Genomic DNA, 10,328 nt, shown 5'->3' on the forward strand with positions numbered 1-10,328 from the left:
CTGTGCCAAACACCCATCCCCATTACCCCGTCACTGAATCAATCTACCTCATAGAGGGTCTTCCCCTCCACCCTCTCAAGCATGATGTCCCTCTCTCCAAGGACCAGTCCCTCCTTACAACATGTCCAATGTATGTCAAATAAAACCCCAGAATCCTTGCCTCCAAGGAGCTGCCCGGTTTAACCTTTTCCAGGATGAATCTGTTTGTTTTCCTAGCAGTCCATGGTACCCTCAATACTCTTCTCCAGCACCACAGCTCAAAGGCATCAATTCTCCTTCGTCACTGTCCAACTCTCTGATGCATAACAAGTGATTGTGAAGACCATGGCCTGTATCAGATGCACCTTAAGTCTCCAGAGAGACACCATTGCTCTTCAGTACTTTGGAGAGATCCCTAACAGCAGACTTTCCCATAGCAATGCACCTTTTAATTTCCTGGCTACTGATGCCAAGAGTGTTGACTGTGGAGCCAAGCAAACTAAAGCTGTGAAAAATCTCAATCTCTTCACCATCCATCTTGATGCTGTCAATTTGTCCAGGGGTGAGAATCTTTGTCTTCTTGACATTGAGCCTCAATCCATATTGGAGGCTGCAGTCCTTGACCCTCTGCAGCAAGCACTTCAGGTCCTCCTCAGTTTCAGCAAGCAGGGTTGTGTCATCTGTATAACGCAGATTGTTGATAATCTTCCACCAATCTTGACATTAGTATACCTAAACCTACTGCCTTGATTATGACCTACACTGACCCACAGGACAGAGCAAGCCAGTCCCTTAGGGTGTTTCCAAGGCTGTAAACCTTTTATGCAAGTAGACTGTCACATCTTTCTCCTTTGATGCAGTTTTGGGTTCAGCCTGCTCATTTACAGCCAAATACTTTAACCACTGTGTCATCAGGGTTCCTAAGTATTAATATAGATAACTGTTGAAGTTGATAGCCTCAAACAGTAACCAGCAGGGGGAAGGGCTAGTTTATGTGAAACAAAACCAAACCGGTTGTGGTCAACTGACTGCTGGCGACTTGTGCCCTGCAGAGCAGGGTTTTCTTGGCTGCAACCCTTCACCAGGACTTTCTCTCGCACTGCTGGACGCCGTCCATGGTTAACAGCCAAGCATAACCATGGGTAAAGACTTTGAAGAAAGGTATTCTCATTCTCCTATACCCTTTCTATTGGCTCAAGCAGTTGGATCTTCCTGACCTCAGCCTAAACTATTTGTAAATGAAAAAGTTGGTTTCTTTATATAGCAGAATCACCCCTGCATAGCATGATTTTTGCCATAAATAAGTTAGCATTCTATCTAAATTTAGAATTTTGGAGACCTTTTTCATTTTAGTAATTAATTACCTACTTATCACAGTATTTTTGGAAAATAAGGTGTCATTTATGTGTATTTTATGTACGGTTTAATTCTAAAATCCATACAATTTCTTCTCTACTGTAAAACTGGATGCTTTTCACCACAAAATGTTGGAAGAAGAATTGTAAAGTTTAAAATAATTATCATCCTGAACATACCATGGACTGCCAAGAAAAGAAATAGGTCTGTCATGGAGAGGGTGAAAACAAATTTCTCCTTGGAAGCTGGATTTTGAAGCTCTGTCTCACATACTATGGCATGTGGCTAGGAAGGACCAGTCCTTAGACAAAGACATCATGCTCAGAAGGATGGAGGGACAGTGCAGGAGACAAAAGGATGAGATGGACTGATATAGTAACTGGGGTAATGGTGATAGGTGTGTCAGAGTTACTGAGACTTGTTTAGGATACGGCAGGCTTCAGAGCTGTTGTACACAGGGTCTCTATGGGTCATAGGCGCTTCTACAGAACATACCAACAACAACCCCAAACTATTCTTTGAGAAAACATATTTCTTGATATTACACAATTATTTATTCAATAGATAACCACCAGGCTTCACATTCAGGAGAACTTCTTTGTACTTAAGAGTCCTGATCTGTGTTTTTACTTTTGTCTATTAAATTTCCTTACTCAGATAACCCTCAATGTGACTAACCAAGCTCAGTATTTTTCATTTTTATTCCTCTTCCTAAATTTGCTACCACTTAAAAGAAATATCACTTCTCAAGTCATTTCACCAAAACCCATAGTATCATTTCTGATTTCCTTATTAGCTCTTACCTCTTCATATTTTTACTCATTCATCCTTTTACTTATCAACATTCAGTGGGTACAGATTACATACCAGTTCACGGTACCAGAAATACACTCAATGCAAACATGAGTGAGGCAGAGTTTATGCTTCAGGGACCTCCTAGTTTCTAGTAGAAAAGAGGGGATTTCATCTCTCAAACAATGTCACTGTACCTTCATCAATTTATTCACCATGAATATGTGGCCTTTTCTCCTTCAAGTTTGAACCAAAGTATCCTGGAAAGTAGCAAAGCATCTGTCATACCCACAGTCCTTTTTAGACAAAAAAGTGATGCATAATTCCTTCTACATACATGCCCACAGCTTTGCTATTCGTAACACCACATGTTCAAGTCCTGGATCTACCTTAAGTAATCAAAATTCTCCAGATTACAGTTTTCTCATCTGTTAAACTGCAACTATAGTAGTACTTATTGTTACAAACTGCCAAACTGATCCTCCAGTGGGTTTTGCGAGGCAGTAAATCACGAAAAGCAGACCTCTTACCTTTCTACTACGGTATGGATTCGAACTGTGTGCCTTTGGACTGGCAGCACACTCATTACCAACTGTGCCACCAGAACTTCACCAGAGCCCTGCTAATCTCTTGGATTAGATGAATACTATTAGTTTATTGGACAGTGACAGCTACTAGGTATAATTCTTTTACTTTTACAGATGGGGAACTGAAGCAAGAAAAGGTTATAATTCAAATCAAAGGGCTATGAATGCAGCAACTGTACTGTTAACTGCTACCCTGTAAAATACTGTTTGATATTTTATGTACACTCTATGTATTATTTGGGATCTTGAGTGAGGTAGTCTGTAACAAACTTGTTCTGTGCTGCTAATCCAGAGGCCAAGCTTCTCCAACGTTACAATCTTAACAGTAATGCCTAGGGAGAATGATAGGCCATCTCCTATTATTGCAATTTACAGCCTTAGAAACCCAAGCAAAGGCTGCTAGGAGTGAGAACTGAATCCCTGGCAAGGAGGTTTTGTTGCTGACCTAATGTATAATGTTATGTATTATATACACACACACATACATATGTATAAAAAATTATTATGAAAACCATACACAACAGATGCACGGTAGCTTCATTTCCCATACATTTATAGCATACTCATCAACCTGACGTAGGAAGAAACCAGCAGGTTTCTGTTATAGTTCCATCTGCAAAGAATTGTAATAAAGTGCAAAAATGTGGTATTTTGTACAGAGAATGCCAAGAGAATGTTAAAGTTAAGACTGCACATCAGGACTGACAACCACTCAGACATGGACAGACGTGATCTTATCAGGCATGAACACACTCTTCTCACCAAAGAGGCACTGTAATTCTTTATTTCAGGCCTCTTAAACATTTCAGAGTACAATGCTTGTATGTGAAGCACCTTGAAACTTACTACATTTGAGATGCAACTGAAAGAACTACTTAAGAGTGTTCAAAGAAGAAAGTTTTAACGTGTTATTGCCCAAGGATACAATCGATATAATAGGAAAGGAGACTGTTAAATAAGATTTCTTTCAATACTCAAGTTCCATGTAAATAGTGTTGCTACCATTACCACTGCTGTTCACTCCCTAAATACCTATTAAGTACGTCAGGCATGCGTCCTATCTCCATACCTTTTCAATCTACATGCAGAACAGCTCATTCAGAAGGCTGGACTTCCTGAGGAGGAATGTAGCATCAGGATTGGAGGAAGACTCATCAACAACCTGCATTATGCAGATGACACAACCTTGGCTTGCTAAAACTTAAGGAGACCTAAGGTGTTTGCTGCAGAAGGTCAAGGACTGTAGTCCTGGACTGAAGCTCAGCATCAAGACAAAGATTCTCATCACTGGACCAACTGGCAGCATCATGACAGACAGAGAAGAGTTTGACACTGTTAACAATTACAGCTTGCTCAGCTCCACAATCAATACTCTTAAAACACCAGCAGTCAGGAAATCAAAAGACTAAATGCTTTGGGAAAATCTGTTTTCAGGGACCTCTCCAGAGTAATGAAGCACATTGACATCAGTCGATAGACTAAAGTGCACCTGAAGCCATGGTCTTCGCAATTACTTGTTATGAATCAGAGAGTTTGAAAATTACTAAGGATGACAGTAGAAGAATTGATGCCTTAGAATTGTGGGGCTGGAAAAGAGTACTGAACATACCATAGACTGAAAAGAGAACAAACAAGTCTGTTCTGGAGAAGGTGAAACCAAGCTGCTCTTTGGAGGCAAGGATTTTTAAACTCTGTCTCACATACATTTGGCATGTTGCCAGGAGGGGGCTAGTCTTTAGAGAGGGACATCATGTCCAAAAGGGTGGTGGGACAGCGCAGGAGAAGATGATCCTGGATGAGACTGACTGACACAAGGACTAGGGTAAAGCGGGTGGTCAGAGACAGTGAGATTGGCTCAGGTTAGGAAAGGGTTCAGAGATAGCATGTTCTTGGTGTTCTAGACTCCAAGAATATAACAAAATAAATCAAGCTTTCATAGAATGTAGGCATTAAATAAGATAAATAATTTGTTCAGGCATCAGACAATATACTGTAAATGATATATAACTATAAAATGTGTTAAATGGGAAGAGAGGAGAATGAGCCTCCAGTTCTAGGCAAATTCTCTTGAATTTGGAATTCAAGACTAAAAAGAATGGAAAGACAATTCTGTTTACTCCTTAAAAGGATTAGAAGAAACAAGAACATATACAAAGAGACTAATGAGAAGGATATTGGGGAAGTTCAATGATAAATAAGACTAATGTTAGTGAGGACTTTACTGTGGATGGCTTCACAGTATTTTCAAAAGAAGTTTAACAGGACATAGATTAGATGTGGAAGTAAGGGAGGATGCACCATCTATGAGTAAAGCAAAAGGTCACTACAAAGATAGGTTAGAAGAGATCAAATGGAGGTTAGACAACACTCTGAAACTTACACTGGGTGGGGGGAGGCAAAACTAGGGGAAGAAATGCTGAAATAAGAGAGCTGAACAGAAGATTTCAAAAGGCAGCTCACAAAGACAAAACTAAAGTATAGTAAACATGAAAATAGCTGGAGTTAGAAAGTCAAAAGGGAAGAGCACACTTAACATTTCTCAAACTGAAAGAACTGAAGAACAAATTACAATCTTGAGTTGCAATACTTAAGGATTCTATAGGCAAAATCATGAATGATGAAAGAAAAATGAACAGACTACACAGTCACTGAACCAAAAATAACTAGTCAACACTAAATCATTTCAGAAAGTAGCATATGGTGGTGGTTGTTATGTGTCATAGCCAACCTATGTACAATATCCCTAAACCCTGCTGTACCCTATGCCAACCTTACTGTCTCCCACAATTACTCCAGTAACTGATTCAATCCATCTACTTGAGGGTCTTCCTCTCTTGTGCTGTCCCTCACTCTCCCAAGCATGACGTCCCTCTCTCCAAGGACTGGTCCCTCCTTGCAACATGTCCACAGTATGTCAGACGAAGCTTCAGAATCCTTGCCTCCAAGGAGCAGCATGGTCTTAGCCTCTCTAGGACAAACCTGTTTGTTCTCCTAGCTATCCATGGTATATTTAACACACTTCTCCAGCACCACAGCTCAAAGACATCAATTCTCCTATCATCCCTAGTCATTGTCCAGCTCTCTGATGCATAACAAATATTTGCAAAGACCATGGCCTGTATCAGGTATACCTTAGTCTCTCAACTGAGAGAAGACTTTTTCAGTGCAATTCATCTTTCATTTCCTGGCCGTTGGTACCAAGAGTATTGACAGTGGAGTCAAAAACACTAAATCTGTTAGCAATCTCAATCTCTTCACCATCTATCATGATGCTGCCAATTGGCCCAGGGTCGAGAATCTTTGTTTTCTTGATGTTGAGCTTCAACTCATATTTAAGGCTGCAATCCTTGACCTTCTGCAGCAAGTGCTTCAGGTCCTCCTCAGTTTCAGCAAGCAGGGTTGTGTCATCTGCATTAGTGCAGACTGTTGATTAAGAATCAATAATAATGAAAGGGGGAGTCCAAACTGCACAGAAATCACAGGAAAAATTAAGGCCCCAGAAATAGACAGAGTGCTACTAATTGAGATTTCAACAAGTAGATACAATCACAGACTCTGTATCAGCATAAGAGCAGTCATCTCCCCTAACAAGCAACTATTCCAGCCCTTTCCAGTTTTCAAGGCTGTACATATGTAAAACTTTATGAAATCATGTCTTTTTCTCAGAGGCCCTGAACATTTCTGTTAGAAAGTAGCTGGGTGCACATCCTTTGAAAGAATACTTGACCTACTTGTTTTTCTATGCATAAAAAAAGCAATCACATAAAACTGGAAGATAAACCCTTCATTCTTTCAAGATCAAATTATTCCCACTATGAATTTTTATTTAAAACTTTGTATCTACAGTATCAAAAAGAATTTTGGATAAAAACTTTTAAAAAAATTTTTTAAGTATTGTAAACATTGATAAAATTAGTAAAACATACACGTCTGAAGGGGTTTCTGGCACTAAGGTTGGCACGATATAGCCTGTTTCTTCAAGTTTACTAAGTTTACACAGGTCCCCAACATGTAAATACCAGTTGACAGTAACTCTCCACTGGGTTCCAAGCTGGAACTTTTTATGAGGAAGGGTGCTCATATTTTGCCTACAGAGCACATGGTAGATCGGAGTCACAAGCCTTTAAGCTTATAGCCTGACACAGTACACATTATGGCACCTAGGATCCTGCACCAAATGGTGACATGCAATAAAAGTCAAACAGTAGCTTCTCAGTAAATCCTAAGAAGCAAGGGGGGAAAAATAGGTGGGCATCCATGGTTCATGAAAATAGACAATAAAATGCTACAGTAAATAGAGTGAACATACATATGATAATACAAAGCAAACTTACACAAAAAGTTACCTTGAAATTCACACTGTGAGAAGTGACTATGGGTTAAACACTCATAGTAAGATCTTTTGGATTATCTGACAAAAATACCAAGGAGGAGCAGAGACTCAATTACAAAGCTAAACCTACAAGAGGAATAAAGATGACAGAATTTATAAAGTTGCCTCTCCTATATCTTTATAAATCTGATTACCAATTTAATTATCCTTTAATTCAATTTCTGATTAGAATTTATCCTTCCTAATTTCTACTCACAGCAATTCTATGCTCAGCATCTGCAACCTAGATATAATTGAAAACTTTACATATTCCTATTATGGAAAGATATTCGTCTCCCAAACAGACAAAAATTATTCTAGCAACAGATAGGTAAACACAATCTAATACAGCAATATATAGTTGATGTTATTGTTAGGTGCTATTGAGTACAACTTAGAGTGACTCTCTGAACAGCCAACCTGAACCCTACCTGTGCCATCCTCATCAACTCTGAAAACACTCAAGCCTACTGCTAAAGTTACAGTGTCAATGCATCTTGTTGGGGTCTTCCTCTCCTTCACTGACCCCTCCCCCATCTTTCCAAGCGTAATTTTCCCTCCCAATAAATAGCCTCAACATCAACTCTGTGTGTGTGTGTGTGTGTAATGCTATACTAAAGTGTATGTACCTATATGTTCTTAGAATAAGTTATAGCTTCCATTATCACTGCAATATGAAAGTCACCACAGTGGGGCACAAGTGAGTTGTGAGATGACATAAAGGACATCTACTAAGAACAACATCAATTCACATCTGATACTGAGAGACAAACTGCATTGGGAGAGTATGCTGTCAGGTACCTCTCCAGAGTACTGAAGAGCGACAATGTAAGACTGGAGACGAAAGTTAGCTTGCTATGCATCAGAGAGCTGGACAATGACTAGGGATGAAAGAAAGAGAAATTGATACCTTTGTGCTGTAGTGCTGGAGAAGAGTGTTGAATACACCATGACTGCTAGTAGAACAAACAGATTCATACTATAGAAGGTGAAACCAGGCTGCTCTTTGGAGGCAAGGATTATAAAGCTTCATCTGACATACTCTGGACATGTTACAAGGTGGGACTAGTCCTTGGAGAGGGACATCATGCTTGGGAGGGTGGAGGGACAGCGCAAGAGAGACCCTTGATGAGATGGACTGATTCAGTGACTAGAGTTATGGGGGTAGGTGTGTTGGAGACAAGGTTAGCACAGGAGAGAGCAGGGTTTAGGGCTCTTGTACACAGGGTCACTATGGGTTGCTATGAGTCGCAAGCAACTCAACAGCACATAACAACAAACAACCACAAAGAAAGCAGAGTCATTATAAAGACAAGAAAGAAAGATGTCAGAAGAGACTCTGAAAACTGAATGGAATGCAAAGAAGGAATGATGAACAGAAGGTTTCAAAGTGCAGCTCAAGAAGACAAAACGAAAGTGTAATAAGAAAATATAAAACATATGGAATTAGAAAATCAAAAGTATTTCTCAAGCTGAAAGAATTGAAGAACTACTTCAAGTTGCAATACTGAAGGCTTCTGTGGGCACAACTGCTAAGTGATACAGGAAGCATCAATGAAAGATGGACAGAGTTACGGTAGCAAAATGAGTTGGTTTAGACTGAAACATTTCAAGAAGCAGCATATGAACGAACAGAACTAAAGAACAGTTCAAAATGCTCTGAAGGCACTGGCAGAACAGTAAGGCCCCAGGAACTGGTGGAATACTAACTGAGGTACTTGAACACACAGACTCAATAGTAGACATGCTCAATAAGCCATGCCAACAAATTTTGGAAGACAGTTATTGGCTGATTAATTGACTGGAAGATTCCCATTTGTTCCCATTCCAAAAAGAGGTGATCCAACAAAATGTGGAAATTATTGACATTACTTGTGTTTTATTAACTATTCAAAGGCATCGGACTGAGTAGATCATAACAAATAGGGATAACAAAGAATAAGAATCCTAGAAAAATTAACAGAACTCGAGTGAAATATCTCCAAAGTAATAAGGAGCAAAGACGCATATTTTAAAGACTAAAGTGCACGTGATCCAAAGCAATGGAAATTTCAATTGTTTCACCTGCATCTGAAAGTTGAACACTGAATAAGGAAGACTGAAGAAGAACTCATGCCTTTCTTTGGTGGTGGTGTTGAAAAGTGTAAAATATACCCTGGCCTGGGGGCAAGGGGAACCAGGGAATACACATAAAAACACCACAAACCAATAATTCTTTTGGAGGAAATGCAGCCAGGGTGGCACAGTGTCTTAAACATCAGAATGCTAACCAGAAAGGTTGGCAGTTCAACCCACCTACTATTAAAAAAAAAAATAAGCTGGGCAGCCTCCTCGCGTAAGGATTTACAACCATGGAGCCCTAAAGGAGGATGACAAGGAGTTGGAACTGTCTTAAGGGAAGCACGGCTGTGAGAAAAGGGAAATCACTGTGATGTAAGATGGTCTTGGCTGAAAGAAAAGATGACCAGAAGGATGTTTGTTTGTGTTTTACTGGCTATACAAAAGCATTTAACAGTGTGGATCATGACAAACTATAGATAACATTGATAAGAATAGGAACTCCAGAACAATGCATTTTGTTTATGTGAAATCTATCTCTAGATGGAAGAAGCAGTTGTCCAAACAGAACAAAGGAATAGTGCATAGTTAAAAACAAGAAAAAAGGCATTAGGGCTGTATTCTTTCTCCATACCTATTCAATCTGTATGCATAGCAAATCACTCAAGAAGCTGGACTAAATGAATAAGCATGTGGCATCAGGATTGGAGGAAGATCCATCATGATCTGCTTTATGCAGATCATATAACCTTGCTTGCTTAAAGTGAAAAGTACTCGCTGCAGAAGAGCAAAGACTACATTCTTAAATATGGATTACATTTCATTATCAAGAAAGAAAAATCCTCATAAATGGACCAATAAGCAACATCAGGATGGAGAAAAGATTGAAGTTTTCAAGGATTTACTTTTACTTAGATCCACAAACAACAGGCATGGTAACAGGAGTCAAAAAAATCAGAACCCATGTTGCACTGGGAAAAGAAAAACCAAGCTGCAAAGACCCCATCCAAAATACTAAAGGCTATAAGGTGTGCTTGATTAAAGCAATATTCTGTTCATTATTTCCTCTGCATCTACGAGTAGAAAAGGTGAGGAAAAATGGAGTTGCTTTCATAGTTTAAAAAGTCATTGCTAGATCCATCTTGAAGTACAATATTGTCAGTGACAGGATAATATCTATACGC

This window comes from Elephantulus edwardii, unplaced genomic scaffold (genome assembly GCF_000299155.1).
Source record: "Elephantulus edwardii isolate Elephantulus edwardi_28Jun2011 unplaced genomic scaffold, EleEdw1.0 scaffold00324, whole genome shotgun sequence".
Lineage (NCBI taxonomy): Eukaryota > Metazoa > Chordata > Mammalia > Macroscelidea > Macroscelididae > Elephantulus > Elephantulus edwardii.